This window comes from Gallus gallus, chromosome 2 (genome assembly GCF_016699485.2).
Source record: "Gallus gallus isolate bGalGal1 chromosome 2, bGalGal1.mat.broiler.GRCg7b, whole genome shotgun sequence".
Lineage (NCBI taxonomy): Eukaryota > Metazoa > Chordata > Aves > Galliformes > Phasianidae > Gallus > Gallus gallus.
Window position 1 is genome coordinate 126,213,362 of NC_052533.1, and position 17,400 is coordinate 126,230,761.

A 17,400-nucleotide genomic window follows, 5' to 3' on the forward strand; every position below is an offset into this window, starting at 1 on the left:
AGGGCTGAGGTACTGTTGTCTTGTCTTCTTCACTAGTTGCTTACCTGTTAAAGTTAATGTGGATAGGACTACATCATGAGGAGGGTGAAAGGAAAGAGTGTTTGATCTTTGTATAAGGAGCATAAGAGCATACTGATGCCTCATCTTTAAAATCTGTAATGAAGACTGTTGTTGTACGTTATATATGGCAGAGACATAAAATGAGAACACACACCAAATGTGGAATCAGGGCTGTGGTGTGAAGGGAAGATATTTTACCTCATGCTGCACTATGGGAATGCTGGAATAACATAGTGGAAGAGAAAAGGGTAAAATAAGAGAAATGGGAGAAATTTCAAAAACAGCATTACTCCAGGAACTAAAGTATTCTGATAATGGAGAGTGCTATACTCTCCATATAGAAGAAAGCAAATGAGTGAAGTAAATGTGGCAATAGCAAAAACAGAATGGGCAGAGATGATCTGATTTATGTTTCAACTCAAATGACATAGACAAATACAGTCCCAGCTACAGATTAGATAGCAGCAAAAGGCACCATGTCCCACTACAGTTCCCTTTACGTTGTGCTGTGTGAATAGGCTTTTGGTCCAGGAGTGCAGAGGTTTGGCTGCCTTGACACACTGCCCCTGCTTCTCTTTGAAGAGTTCATTTGGTGCTCTCCTGGAAGTAGACACAGAGTTAATAACACAGAGATCTCTAAATGGATGAGAAAATGCCAAAGACCACTTCCTAGACAAAATGGAGAGAGCCAGCAGTCATCACAGGTTTTGAGATCTGAAGGTTATGTGCTGAAGATGTTTCCCTGTGCTGAAGGTCTAGGGATATTCCTCAGACATCTTTAAATTTCTTCCCAGTATCTTCTGCACTGGTTTTACGTGTGGAGTCTTTCAAAAAGAATGAAAGAAAGTACATAAGAAAAACACAAAGTCTTGCATGTAAACTCAAGGTTTTCTTGGACAACTGGGTACGCCTCCAGCTCATCTTACATCAGCTCCTGCTGGAGTCTGGCACATCTGCATTCCCCCATTTGGTATGTTTAGGGTGCAGAAAGGGCACTAAGGAAGATTTTTTTTTCTTAAGACTAATCTACTGCTACTAGTCAGTATTCTAAAACGACATGGATTAGCAACAGATGTTTTCTCAGTGGTACAATGGAAAAAGTTTTGGTTTTTTTTTTTTTTTCTGGAGAAGAAGAAAAGGACATATTTCTCTGGACTTGGTACAGTCTGCTATGGTTTGGGTATGGTCTTCATCCACAATAGCTTTGGTAACAACACATATAATATAAAACAACAAACTTGCCTTCAGTTTTTCAAGAGAAACCTGACTCCACTCCTGAGACAATACATCTCTGGCCAAAGGAAGTTCAGTTGGCTTCTTCTTTCTCTGAAAAACAGACCACACAATTGTGGTGGATAAAAGAGTAGCAAAAAAAAAAATAAAATAAAATAAAAATAAAAAAAAAATTAAGAGATCATTTTCGGACAAATATCTTTCCTTTTTTTTTTTTTTTCTTCTGGAATACAGTCTTGTTCCCAGTCCGCCCACTGGCAATATGAACTACTGCATATGCTTCATGAAAATTACCATCAATTGCTCAGTTGTTTATTTTTGCAATCACTGGATTTTATTTCATTTGTTTGCCTTTTGACCCTCTTTTGATTATTGAGAGTTTTAATGATCAAGGGATTGCTAGATTAGAGTCTCTTTAGTACAATATACTTCCCACAGAAAATTGTAAGAATTTCACTGACAGAATTGATACTCTGATTTACTCCCACAACAAAACAAGTACTAAAGTTACAAGCAAGGGATTTTGAGTATTCTGCTAACTTTCTCTCAGATACTGTGGGTTTTTTTAATCACTTCTTTGTGAAATTTATTTAAAACTGGAAACCCAATCATGTGGTTTATCTTAGATTTTTAAAAAATCTATAAACTTGAATTTTTCCAGTAACTTCCTTGCTGAGTCAGGTTTGTTGACTCCCGTAGCTGCTTTTTGTTAAACAATCTGCCGAATTGGACAATGAGCAAAATGTTAGACTTGAAATGCCACCAAGTATATTCTATATCTGAAACACTCTGGTATTCTACATCACTCAGTGATTTGAAAGTCAATAGGATGAAGCTCAGGAGAAACAAAAGAACTAGATTTACTGTTAATCTGATATTTGGAACTGACATTTCTTTCTGCATGTGGATGCTGAAAAAGCTGCCAAAACCAGACTTTATTAAAAGATCATGAATACTACTTCCTCTAATCCCCAAGTACAAAACTGCTTGATAAAAATAATGTAATCCTCAGTCCCTTCTATCCACCATCTATTGTTTTATACCAGTTATTTGTAAAAGGAAATGTCTGACTATTTAAATTGGAATAGTTGGTTCACTATTTGATTAATTTCTTCTCCCTCTGCTTTACCAGTCTGGATTTAAATAGCAGGTCATTGTGTTCTGATTATCTCATGTTTTAATCCTTTTGCTTTTGTCCTTTCTCTGTCTAAATGACCCTCACTCCTCCTCTCGTAAGAACTTCTGTGCTTTTACCACCACACTTAAGAAGTGACCTTGTCCTATTTGGCATACCAAGGGGACTCAGGGACTAGATGGAGCATCTGGGTGCAGATGTCCATGGTCAGATCCCTTACTTCGACAGCAGATAATTCTGAGTTGGGAAGTGTAACAGGTCACATCCTTCAGTGCCTTGGTGCCAAGTGATAGCACAGTGTGATATGGGCTTCTGCCCAACAAGAAAACTGGCTCCAATTGAATTCTGCAAGCCATTGTTAAAGGTAGATAGACATCCTCTTCCTTCACTGACTGTAAAAATAACAACAAGCAAAATGTAAATAATATAAAATGTCAGATAGCCAACCAAGCAGCACAATTTAGCTAACATGTGGTGACTGTGGTGTTGTACAGAGACCAGGCTGTGTTGTGGGACAAATCTGTCTGAAGTCAATTTGGCTGCTGCTCATACTAGACTTTCCTGGGCAAGACTACCAACTCTCCATCCTACACTTAATCATGGCTGGTGTTTTTTAGGTCTCACCTGCCTCTGAGTAACTGGTATCTGAGAGTATGATTGCTCTTTGTAACCAGTGCTTTCCACAAGAAAATCATGTTGATACTGATAGCAAGACTTCAGAGGTGCCCTGCATCTCTGTGTACCAGCAGCCAACTAGAATTCTTGCACTCAACACTTCTGGCCAACAAGGACTCCCTGACACCAGTCGAGCCTTTGACTCCTCCAATTGGATATCACATAAGCTGTTTCAGACTGAGAACATTCACAGTTTTTTCATGTGGTCCAGACATTTTCCATGCTGACTGGGTTTGTTTTCAACTGCAAAACAGTTCTGGAAAGATGAAGGAACCAAAGCTTTGTACGTTCTTGGTTGAAGGGCTTGGCAGGGCATAATTTGTAACAGCAGCATATTGTTCTTACTTGGCTTTAAATCTTAGCACTGCACTTCCTCAAGCAACTATCTGAAACCCCAGAGCTCGAGATGAAAGATGATGGCCCTCAGACATCTGACAGCAGTGTTCAGTGCTGGTTGTGGCACAGAGCTGATCACCCTCCAGTTTGGACCTGCCTGCTGAGAAGGCACAGTGCCAGCACCGTGTTCAGAGGCATTGGTAGGTCTGTTGGATTTTTAGCGCAGGGCTGTCTCAGCACAGAACCTCCTTTAACAATATCAGCTTTCCCTGTTTTTTAATACAATATTTAAGCCATGCATTTGTTTCCAGAGTTCACCATTATGAGACGTTTGCGCATCTTCTGCTTGTTGGGGCAGGCATGTTAGTGACAGCACACATACACTAGGACCTCTCCGTACAATGTGCTGTCAAAACTTCCTCTCCAGGTGTGCTCTTTTCATTATGTAGCATTTAGATTTGTGTTACTGTTTGTTTGATTTCTTCACAGCAAATCTAGTTATTTCCAAGGCTGCTTGGAGCCTTTTGTCTTGTTATTTTGCTATTTTTCCTCATCTGTTTAGACTTAAGCACTCCATATATGATAAAAAAAAAAAAAAAAAAAAGTTTTATTTACTTGTAAAACACCTTGGATACTGAATACAACCCATATGGTGGCTGGAGGAATCTATCTCCCAAAGAGGGTGTTGAATGTGCACAAATATGTGCTTGTTTTTTGCTAAGGGCACCTGCCAGAACCCTGCTGACACATCAAGTGTAAAAAAATATTTGGCATCAGTCAACTCCTCCAAAATTTCCTCGTAGATATTGGAAAATATTCTCTTTTATGCAATTATTTAATTCTGAGTGATATTTCCTGGTCCTCATGGACACATCTATACTGGAAAATTAAATGTGCCAAGGCACGTTCTCTGACACCAAGGCCAACCGAAATGGTAATGGCCAGAGTCTCTTCTCGTTAATGTCCTTTGAAACAGGAGCATATCAGTAGGGATGGACCCTGAAGCAATTATATCTACGTATATAAGCATAATTTGAAAGGATTAAATCAGAAGTCAGGCAATGCTGGAGCGAGTTCTGGGTGGAGTTTTGGGAGTGGAGGTGTTTGTGTAGTCAGAAACACAGGAACTGCCACTAAGCTGTGGCAGTGCCTTACCTGACCTGTTGCTTACCTGAGAGCACTGCCAGGTTTTGGGTTGCATGGGGACCTCGATGAGAGGGCTGTGTGCTCCTGCCTCCAACAACTGTTCCTGGTAACCCTCCCCAGTGAAACCCAGGGGCTCCTCAAAGAGCTGGGCAACAGGTGCCATCAGATCTGTGTAGTGACACCAGAGATGATATGGGACATGGGCAATCCAGGCAATGTGTATATTCAGCTCTTCCATTACATCTTATATTTACAGCTATGGGAACTTACCAAGGACCTGCAATGTGATGCTCCCTCGTCTTTGTTTTATGATATATATCCTAGACGTTTACTTAAATTTCTAAGCATTCTGCTATTTGGCCTCTTGGTGAGACCAAGAATTTGGCATATATTTAAGTCAATAACTGTTAGACCAAAACATAGCATGCTGCAGTTAGATGCGATGAATTGTTGTAGTTAAAAAGTCTGTTCTCAGTGCAATACTTTGTTGTATTGCTTTATTTTAATCTTTATCAAAATGTATTCAAAACTAAAATACAGTCAAACCAATTCATGTTAGAACAGAATTTATTTTCAAGTAAGAGGTTTGATCTAAAGAAATTGTTACAGATTTTTTAAAAGCGGCCTTGAATACTTTATGCAAATCTAATTAGAATGTGAATTGGCATTGATTTTAACATACGATTAGAATTGTAGAATCATTAAAGTTGTAAAAGACCTCCAACATTATCTCATCCAACTGCCAACCCACCCCCACCGTGCCCACTAACCACGTCCCTCAGTGCCACATCTGCATGTCTCTTGAACATCTCCAGAGACAGTGACTCCACCGCCTCCCTGGGCAGCCTGTGACACTGCCTCACTGCTCTTACTGAGATGAAATGTTTCCTAATATCCAATTTGAACCTCCCCTGGCGCAACCCAAAGCCATTACCCCTTGTCTTTCCAAAATTTTTCCATTTCGTTTCTATTTTGTACCTCTTCTTGTCTAGATGACTCAATACAGACATTCATTCATATTGTTGGCAATCACCAGATAAGAAAATAAAACTGCACACAACTGAGTTACAGTTATTATTTAAACTGACTGTAGGAGTAATAATTTAAGTAACTGTTACAACTAGCTATGTAATTAGCTAAAAAAAATTGGTGTAGCCCCAGATAATGGTATTTTGCACCCATATCCAAGGAGCTGAAAGAATTGGCACACACCAAACCCATCACACATGGGCACCTGAATCCTTAACTCAATGCCAGAAAGTACTGTTTGCTCCCACTGTTGGTTTAACAGCAACTGGAAGTGTTGCAGAGCCAGCTGTCTGTGCTCTCTGAGAGGAGAAGGCTCATCCCAAGGGCACTGCACCTGTCCCAGATTTGGGGCAAGACACTCCTGCACTGCGGCTGCCCATGTGCCTCACAGATGCCAGCTCCTCTCCCAGGAGCAGGTCCCTGGAGGAGCACACGTGATCCTGCTTGGACAGACACCATGACACTGTCTCTGCCCCACTAGTTGAGTGTGGTGAGCAGAGTGGGCTGCAGCCCACACTGGTGGTATTTAAGGTGACATAGACTGTGCAAGCTTTGGGGCTGGAAGCAGCACCTGGGAGAGTCCCTGTAGAACAGAACTTGGACAGAACTGCCCGATGTGCCGGGCTGCCCCACCTTAGCCATGCTCAGCACGAGACAAGGTTGTGCCCTTTCCCTCACTCTCTTCCTTATGCCATGCTCCATTATTTGTGTGAGCACATTGTCTTTCTCTGACCAATATTTTGAATGACTTCAGCCCGGCTGGGTAAAAGTATTCTTCATGAAGACTCAAGATTTGTCATGGAAGCCTATATTGATATTTACTTAGTAAATCACAGATAATAAGACTATTACTAAACAGCTATCAGCACCACAGCTTTCCCTGTCCTGGAGTAATGTGATGCAAGAATTTCATAGAATCATAGCATCGTTAAATTGGAAAAGACAACTAAGATCATCGAGTCCAACCATCAACCCACACCACCACGCCCACCAACCATCATGTCCCTCAGTGCCACATCTCTGTGTTTCTTGAACACCTCCAGGGATGCTGCTGTCTTGAAAACCTCCAGAGAACTTCCCTGCAGGCACCAGCTGCTCTTCAGCCCTTTACCTCCATCTCTGGGCTTGGAGCAGATTGCTGAGCTGCAGTGTGGTCTGCAGGTCTCCGTCTGGGTGTTTTTTCCAGATGCCAACATTCACTGACATGCTCTTCATAATCCTCAGCAATGCATATAGTTCTTCTGCTTTTCTCAACCCTGGTTGCTTTGATGATTTAGTGTCCTCTTTGATTCTGACCCCAGGCTTGGAAAAGCGAATGCTGCCAACCTGCCTGGAGCCTACTGGCTATTTTACAATTAATAACATCCCTATTGTTTCCTCAAAACCTCTTGATATTTTTCAGCCTGAACTTATCTTTGCCATTGTTTAATTTCCTCTTTGCTTGGCCTAACAGCTTGTTTTGATTTAACTCTATGTGGTCAGGCATGACACAGATTGAATTGAGTTGTGCATAATGTTTGAAAAGAGCACAAACAATTGTCTTTATGCAGTCCCAGTTTGCACACTGATACCTGCTTTACATATTGCTTTCACTGAGTTGCCGTCAGACCTGCACCTGCACTTCAGCTCTAGCTGGAAAACTGCGTATTTGCACCTCGAAGTGCCTGGCAGCAAGCAAAAAGCTGAGTTAAGTCAGTGTTTGGTCTGATAGCTTTCTTTTAGCACATTTTCTAAGGAAAATTGGCTTTGGTCTAAATGTTTTCTGGGAATGCCTGCTTTTGCAGAGACTTTTATTGAAGTTTATTTTTCCCAGTTTACACCACCATTACTGCTCACTTCCCAACCAAAATTAATCACCCCCAACCAAAAATGCCGACCTCAGCCCTTGAAAGCATACCCCCTTAGGTGTCTTCTTTATGGGCTACAAAAGTCTGCATGAGGCTGCCCAAACATATGTTTGTGTATTTAACATCTTGCAAACCCTGGCAGATGTTACCCACTCTATCACGTTACAGAGCACAGTTTTCAGATGCAATTCCTACATATGAAAAACTTTCCCCTGCTTGAAGTGTGGTCTTGCAGCAGACCTCAGGCTGATCCTTTTCTTGCACGTTCTACTGCTAATCTCTTGGCCCATGTCCATGAAGCTGATCAAATCGCGGAGAGATATTTAGTCTGTTTCTTTAGCAAGGGATAATTAACAGGCTTTGGATTCCTACCAGCCACTTGAGTGAATAGAAGGGACAGCAGGAAATAAGGATGAGTAATGCTGGAGTCAGAAGTTCTTAGAAAGAGAAGTCCTCTTCTTCTGCAACATCATTTTGGTTGCTTATCGCTTCTTGATGTAAAAAAAACTGGCTTCCAAGCTATGATGTTAATAAAGAGCTGCATTTTTTTTTTTTTTTAGCCTCTAGCTCCCCTGGCTTTTTCTAAGCTTCCACCAGGGATTAATTCGGCCTAAAGCATCCACTCACAACTCCAATGGTTGCGGGGGTAGGCAGGCTTTCTGGCATGTGCTGTGCCGAGTCATTACAAATGTGGTCTATGGGACACAGCTGTGCTGGGGCTGCTGCTCTCTCTCACAGACACTTCATGCTGACTTAGGCTGCTGACGCTGCTTGCCTTCTTGCTGTATTTCTACCTTGTAACCTTGCTGGGCAAAAATGCAGTTGTCTTTCTGCTTTTCCTCCTGCCCTCCTTGGTGTCAGTAGCACTGATCGCAGGGCTCCCACAGTAAGTCAATTTCTGAAGAAGACTTTTTATGAACTAATCATACTTTTTAACTTCAAGTCCATGATGAACTTGATAACAAATAAACTGTAATTTGAGCATAGATAGTAATAAATTAAAGGAAAACAAAATGAGATCCTGCTGGATAGTGGGAGTGAGTGCACCCTCAACAAGTTTGCAGATGACACCAAGCTGAGTGGTGCAGCTGACACAACAAAAGGGAGGGATGCCATTCAAAGGTACCTGGAAAGGCTTGAAGAGTGGGCCTATATGAACCTAATGAGGTTCAACAGGGCTAAATGTTGCACTTGGGTGGAAGCAATCCCAGATATGTGTGCAAGCTGAGAGAAGAACTCATTGAGAGCATCCCTGAGGAGAAGGACATGGGGTTACCCAATGGATGAAGACTTGGACAAGAGCTAGCAGTGTGCTCTTACAGCCCAGAAGGTCAGCAGTACTCTGGGCTGTATCAAAAGAGAGGTGGCCAGTAGAATGAGGGAGGTGATTGTCCCCCTCTACTCTGCCCATGTGAGGCCCAATCTGGAGTACTGCATCTAGGTCTGGGGTCTCCAACACAGGAGGGATGTAAAGCTGTTGGAGCAGGTCCAGAGGAGAGCCACCAAGACGATCAGAGGGCTGAAGCACCACTCCTATGAAGAAAGTTTGAGGGATTTGGGCTTCCTTAGCTTGGATGAGAGGAATCTCCGAGGAGATCATATTGCAGACTTCCAGTACTTGAAGGGATCTCATAAACAGTGACTTTTTACGTGGTCTGATAGTGATAGGGCAAGGGAACAGATTTAAACTAAAGTGGGGGGAGGGATGTGAAGATTTAAATTAGATATGAGGAGGAATTTTTTTACTCACAGGGTAGTGAGACAGATTTCCCAGAGAAGTTGTGGATGCTCCGTACTTGGAGGCGTTCAAGGCCAAGTTGGATGGGGCCCTGGGCAGCCCATGGAAGGGGGTTTTAACTATGTGATTTCCAACCCAAACCATTCTATGATTCTAGTAAAACAAAACCTGAAAAATTAAAAAGGTTACTTCTATAGTAAAACCCAATAATTTTTCAAGAAGTAAATACCCCTCCAGAAAATCTCTTTGCTGTTGGGAAACAGGGACAGAGGGGAACATGAGGAAAAGGGATGGCACTGCAGATATTCTCCCTGAGTTCAGAACTTAGAATTAAAATGAAACAACTAAATTTCCTCACTGCTTTGATCACCAGAATCAGAAGTTCTTTAAAAATTGCAAGTCTCCAGTTTTGTGGTCTTTGAATCTTGCAACCTTTCCATTGTAAAGCCAAAATTTGGTGGTAGAAGAGAAACTACTGTATTTTCCCCAGACTTTCTTGGATACATAAAAACTGGGAGTTCTGAACCACTACCAGTGCTTCCACACCCTCTGACCGAATTGTGACCTGTGTTCTCCTCAAGTCTTCGGTGTTAGTCACCACTATATATTGGCATGTGAATCACACCAGACACAATTTATGCTATCACTTTTTAGAAAGCTCATGAAAGAGAAAGAGGCAGCAGTTTCTGAAGGTCATCAGTTCCTTTCCAGGGCAGATCTGAAGAATGGTGGCAGGGGGTTTCCTTAGAGAAAGCCACCATTTGTTTGCCACCCAGCACTCTGCAGATAGATGAGGAACTAAACCTTTGTGAGGAGTAGCTGTGTGGGTACTTAGTTGCTGGCTAGTGCCAATGCGTTGTAACTGCTATCACTGACTGAGAGAGAACAGCAAAGCAGTTTATCCCTCTCTCCCCCAGCCCAAGTCACTAAACAAAAATGTACGTTGTGGAGAGAGGACATTATTAAACCCTCCGCAGGGCTAGCAGGCCTTGCTGCAGAACATCTTTTAATCTTTTTTAAATCATACCCAGAGAATGGTTGTCAGTGGCTCAATGTCTGGATGGAGATCAGTGAAGAATGATGTCCCTCGTGGTTCAGTAATTGGACCAGTGGTCTTTAACTTCTTCATCAATGACATCAACAGTGGGACTGAGTGCACTCTCAGCAAGTTTGCAGATGACACCAAGCAGTGTGGTGCGGCTGACACACCAGAGGGATGGTATGTCATCCAGAGAGACTCAGACAGGCTTGAGCAATGGTCCCAGGTGAATCTCATGAGGTTCAATAAATCCAAGTGCAAGTTCTTGCACCTGGGTCATGGCAACCCCTGCTATCAGTACAGGCTGGGGGATGTAAGGATGGAACACAGCCCTGCTGAAAAGGACTTGGGGGTACTTGTGGATGGGAAGCTGGACATGAACCAGAAATGTGCCTTCACAGCCCAGAAAGCCAACCATATCCTGGGCTATATCAAAAGAAGTGTGGCCAGCAGGGCAAGGGGGGTAATCATGCCCCTCTGCTCTGCACTGGTGAGACCTCACCTGGAGTACTGCGTCCAGATGTGGAGTCTTCAGTACATAAACATAGACCTGCTGGAGTGTGCCCAGAGGAGGGCCGCAGAAATGATCCAAGGGATGGAACACCTCTCCTATGAGGATAGGCTGAGAGAGCTGGGGCTGTTCAGCCTAGAGAAGATGCTCTCAGGCCCTGGGCAGCCTGGTCTAGTATTAAATGTGGAGGTTGGTGGCCCTGCCTGTGGCAGGGGAGGTGGGGGGGTTGAAGATTTGTGATTCTTGAGGTCCCTTCCTGGGCCATTCTGAGTATCTGTGATTCTGTGATTCTGAGACCCAACAGTGGCCTATCAGTACCTTAAGGAGGGCTGTAAGAAGGAAGGGGACAGACTCTTTAGCAGGGTCTGTTTTGACAAGGCAAGGGGAAATGGTTTCAAACTAAAAGAGGGAAGATTCAGACTAGATGCAAAGAAAAAGTTTTTTACAGTAAGAGTGGTGAAGCACTCTAACAGTTGCCCAGAGAGGCAGTGGATGCCTCATCCCTGGAGACACTTGAGGTCAAGCTGGATGGGTCTCTGAGCCACTGTAGCTCCTGCTCTAGCTGTAGGTGTCCCTGTTCATTGCAGGGGAGTTGGACTAGATGACCTTTAATGGTCCCTTCCAACTCAAATTATTCTATGATTCCAAATCTGATCCTGAATTTAAGATCTCAAGCCAATTGGAAGCACTAGACTTTCTCTTCATCTTTTGATTTGTCAAATTAGTTCCTTTTACAAAGATGGTAGAAGAGAGTCCTGTCATACATGTTTTCTTCTTGCAGCTTATATAGCAGTGGCACATCTGCAAGCCAACCAGCCCCTATTTTGGCATGCACTTCCCACACAATGTCTTGCTGTAAGGATCTTTGAAGCTTATCTGCAATGTATTTGTGCTATAACATACTATCTCGTTCTCCTTCCTCTTCCATCTGAAAAACAAAAGATCCATGCAATCCCAGCGTAAGTATCTATGGCACCAAAGCTGCAGGCCACATGCTGCAGTGGCAGGTCATGAGCAGCACGTTCTCTTCTCCTCATTTCTGCTGTGTGGAGATTCTTTGAACAGAGCTGTGCCTCCAGAGTAAAACCCAAGATACGTCAGGCTAAGTTAATTTGTGAGCCAGACAAATTTAACAGTATCCCTTTAAGGATTTTGCACAGAATGTACCGATGTCTCCAGACTTGGAAAGAGTTCACTTTTCTGAGTCAGGCAATGGGAGCCAAATTCAGATGTGAATCTGTGTTCTGCAATTCTGGAGGGAGTCTGAGTTGGTGTATTTTACACCTTCTTCCGCCTTTCTTCCTCCCAGGAGTGCATTACGCTGACCCAGCTTCCCTCAGACTGACTTTTTATTTATGTTCACTGAGATGCACTCAGGCTCGCATCCACTAGCCACAGCAAAAATGCCCTGGCTCCTCACATGAGCTCTGAACCTGACCATCCAAAGCTGTGTTTAAGGAATTTAAGAAAGTCTGAAGTTAGTTAACTCCACACCAAAGGGCAGAGAGAAGAGTGGATTAAGAAGATCAGCTAATAGGAAAGCACCAAAACTGGAGGACTCCTTGCTCAGCTACTCCTGATCAACAGTGAGTGAACATTGTCTGGCCTTAGATATTTGCATTTACAACTAAATTATTATAAGGTTACATCTAAAATATGGAGCAGGGGAATTTTCTAATGTATACATTGGGCTCTGGTCTTGTGCTAACAACAATGTTATCATTACCAGTGGTACAATAAATTTAATTATCTACATACTTGCTACTGATACCCTGAAGACAGCTATTTACTACTTCAGAGGAAAAGTGAGAGCAGCAATTAAAGAACATTTACAGACTAAAACATAGCATAGGTCATCAAGAATATATTCCTGTTCCTATCTGTCTGTGATAAAACTTTAGAGCAACTTGGATGTTTAGATTTAAATCATCTAATGACTATTATCAAACATTCTGAGTCATATTTACTTTGTCTTCACATTTGTGCAATAACGTTGTCATGAATACAGAAGAGTTTGAGTTTACATACCGTTTTGCAGACAAAGGCTTTATACATATCCACAGCATGGATGACGCTGCTCTGTAAAACTCTGAAATAGCATGGACTTCAGAATTAAGGCCTTACTGAAAGTGTTTCAATTGTCTGCTGACAGCAGCAGTGGAAGGAGGTTTGGAAACATCCTGCAATGACTCCAGTTGCCCTTTAGCTTAGACATGACACATCCAGTTTCAAATACTCTGCATCGTATCTAGCAAGCACCACGGTTGGTCTTCTACAGCGTATAACATCACTGTGCAATGTATCCCACAAATTAATCAAATATGTAGGCAATATGTGAAGCAGTGCAACCTTTGAACTGTTCACATTTAAGGGACACCCAAAACTAGAAATAAGTTCACCAACAGAATTGTTTTTTCCACTCAAAAATAAAGTTGGTGAACTCGAATATAGAGCCATCAAGGTGACTTGACAGTCCAACTATCTAGCATGGAGGCTCATTTGTCCTGAAATCAGGCATGTGAAGCATACTGGATGCTTGCATGCTGCACCTGAGCCAGCTTTGAATGGTCATATCATGGAGTGCAATTGTGGATGCATAAAATTAATGTCTGAAAAAGAAGTCTGTACAGCATCTTAATCACAGAATCACAGAATTGTAGGGGCTGGAAGGGACCTCTAGAGATCATTGAGCCCAGCCCCAAAGAAGGATAACCTCTTTCAGGGATATTTGACCTTAAAACAAAGCTACCTGGAAAGTTTCACCAACAAATTTGTCAGTGAAATAGTTGTGGTCACATATGCTTTGTTAACATTTTGACTGAACAGTTGAATTTTTTAGGCAACCAATTTTAGGAATGCTAGCGGGCTTGATGTTAGCCAAGTTCCCAGGAAGACAGAGAATTGTACGTACCTTGGGAAGAGAAGGACAAATGATTTGACTGAAATAGTTTTCCCATCCATGTGAAATTTGTTTGGCTTCAGTGGTAGCCTACACTACGATTACCTGTGTTGTTCTCACTCTCTGGATGAATAACATACTTCAGCTTCCTGAGCTGCTAAGCTGGTACCTTTCATCAGCACTAAATTCACGTTGAAAAGAAAAGGAAACGAAACCATTACAATTTAGTTAAGGAAATGTGCCAAGAATGAAAGCAGCACAGCCTTAATCCTTTCTTATGACAAAGGGACAGTTTTCACAGGTTGTGCATGATAAAAAACTATACTTTTTCATCAAGTATTACTGTCAGAGAGCCATAGAAAACTTTTTGTAAAGGGTGTAATTTATTTATATAGTAGAAACAGCTTTTCCTTCCAACCATGAATTAAAGTCGAGGTTGTATGTGCTGAACTTGGAACAGTTCTCTTGTATCATCTTCTTCCATTGCTTGCCAAAGTGGAAGAGACAGAAGGCCCCATGAAGAAAACATCTCTCAGCATCAGCCAAATTAGCAAATGCAGGCTTTGAAATGAAGGAAAGGTGATCTCTCAGAGTAGTTTATTCCATCAACAATTTGCAGCATTCTCAGGACATCTGTAAGTAGTGTAATCTCAATTTCTTTTTCCTCAGCACTTTGTAAAATTGAATGTATGTGAAGAGAGGTAAGATAACTGTTCCAATTAAGTTGTGTTTACATATAACTTAATGATTGAGTTCTAATAGGGCTCTAGAAATAGCACAGAAAACAAATTCTCTCTTTTTCTTACTCCAATGACTATGTTTACCAATACACTTTGTCTTTGTGTGCAGCAGGTCTGTTTTTTCTCCTTCTGAGTAAAAAAATTGACATTCATTAAAAAAATCCTTTTCCACTTCTGATTCTTTTTTATTCACCCCATGTTCTTCTTTAGTTCAGTAGGAAAGGATTAACTACTCTGACAACAAACAAAGAAGTCAGAGGACTAATTTGAAGTTTGGGGCAACATAGAAATCAGGTACATATTCCACCATTGTCTGTGATGTGTGGCAAATCATTTAAACTTCCCATCTAACTCAGACTAATCAATTGCTATTTGTTTCATTCATCTCTGAGAAGCTGAAGTTAAAATTGGGAAGACCAGAGTATACAACTGTCACAGGCTGATGTATCCTTCTTCTCCTACGGTGTAGGAATGCTATTGATTGGATGAAGGAAGAATCCAGTGGAAGAAGATGAGGAAGAAATGGAAGAAGAAGGATGAGGAAGAAATGAATTATTATTATTTTTGTTCATAAAAGAAACATGACCTAGTGAAGTTTGCTCAAGGTAGACTTCTTAAACTGGATATAAAATTGCTTCCCTGCAGACATTAGTCTTACTGCCAAGCTTTGGAAGGAACTAACTGGAATCATCAATTTCAGCTCACCTCAAACCCCATGTTTCAGAGTGTGGTCCAAATGCTTCTTGAACTCTGGCAGCTTGGGGCCACGATTGCTGCCCTGAAGAGCCTGTTCCAGCGCCTAACCACCTTCTTCCTGGTATAACATAAACATCTATATCTATATCTATCTATCTATCTATATGTATGTTCAAAAATGGGATCCAGGAAGGGAAAAGTATGCTGAAATAGAGTTGTTTCTGTAGAAGCATGCAGGAAAAGTGGGTCATTGCAGTGAATAAGATAGAAGTCATTCACACTAAAACCTGTCGAAGTCAAGACCAGAACAAGTTTATCTATTTCACAGCATGTTGTGGCTCTAGCCAACCAGCTGCATAGCACTCTTTTTGGTCATTTCAACACCTGTTCTCTGTTAGCTGGGTAGATGAAGTTTTCCCTTATAGAAGTAGACTCTATTTTCTAACACACTATTGTGGATAATAACTTCTGGTCCCCGAGAAGACCCGTAGCCAGAAATCAGCATCAGAACAAACACAACTGGGATAAGCTGCTTACTAACATGAGTCATTATATAGCCACTGTTAAGCTGAGCCAAAATCACATCAACAGCCCAGTGGATTGTGTGTGTCTGCCATACACATACACGAAGGTCTGTTCCCAGTCTTTGTGCACCACCAAAGTGAACAAATCTTTGAAAATATTGAAACAATATTTAGATCCTATATGGTAGAATGCTTTTCACTCCTCCACATCACTTTTCTCCCTTCACAACAATGTGGTACCTCAGCTCCATATTGAAAATCATGTGCAGATGACTGTAAAAGGAGTTTAGGAGTTGCAGCCCTGGATGCCAGATTCTTCTCTTGCAAGAAAGCTTATATGAGCTATCACAGAGCAAGGGAAGACACAGAGCCCCAAGTACAGCTGAGTTTAGGATTTCTGCCAGTAGTGGAAGCTGTAGTTAGTTGAAATTTACACAGTCTGTCCAGACTAAATGAGCAACAACAGGTTGGGGTCAGACTCCAGAGACTATGAGTTTCAAGGTGAATTGCCAGGGCTTGAAGGTTTGTATTGTGGATGATTGGTCAACATGCCCCTGAGAGCAGGCCCACGTATCCAGCCAGAAATGGGTCGGATCCTCCCACACATCTCTAAGCTATGTATCTTTATAGGTTCTCTAATCTTTTGCTTCTCTGCCAGCTTCATACAGTGGAAGGAATGATGTTTCAGGCATTTGAACGTCACTTATGTTTATGAGTAAGCACTCTCCCCCTGCTTGTTATCAGGCAGAAGTTCAGTGCTGGGGTGAAAGTCACAGAGACTCCATTTCCTCCTGAACACTTTAAGTAGTTAGTTCCAAGTCTGCAGCCTGAGCAACCCAGTCTGCGAGAACAACAGTTTGGTCGTATCAGAGTGCCATGTCAGCCAGGCATGCTCTGAATGTATGCAACAATGTCATGAGAGCTTCTCTTCTCTAACTGCTCAGATGAGACCTGTGGTTAGAACTGTTACAATTCAAGTTTATTCTTCTTCTTTTCCATTTTTTTCCTTCCTTCTTTTTTTTTTTTTTTTTTTTCTGTAATCATGTATTTTTTGCTGTCTTTTTTGGGCTCAGAAACTGATGTAGTCGCTGTTTTCAGTCTTCAACTGCAATGGAAGGTCTTGCAGTGGAGCTCAGAGCAGGAGAATACACAAAGATTGCCTTATTCTTCTTGGATTCCTTGCTCTTGAGTTAGTTGCCTGTGGCCTTTTGTATGAGTATACTAGTCCAAAGTACGCAATCCTTTTAAGTCATGTGGACTACAGTCAGTGGGTTTTCCAGAGTTCAAGGACATTGCATGCTGCTCCATTGATGAGTGGGAAATTAACTGCTTTTATCTGGTTCCTCAGTCACCAGACAGCCCTCTGGTGAGCAGGTGCGATGGCATGTTCTACATTTGCCACCTCCAGGCAGCTGTAGTCTGCTGAAGAGAAGCATTTGCCCAAGATGTGCTGTCAGTTCCAGAGTACTGGTAGTTTTGTCTAGTCAATGTTTGTAACCACTAAAAGGCAGAAGATGACCCGTGCAAAAATAGTTCAGTAAGGCAGACGAGAAGCCGTCTGAATCACTTCTCATCAAACACGTTATGTAAAACGAGCAAATAGATCAAACTGGTAGACTTTAGTAACGGCATTTTCCAGCTTTCAACTGGTGCATCTATGCTCTAACTCACAGGAGAAATATGTTCTCAGCTGGAATGTGCACGTATCCTTATTCTCCATGGTACAGCTCATTCTCATTTGGAGGCTTTCTTGCACAAACTGGGAATGGTCAGGCTGAAAAGCTTCCAAGTG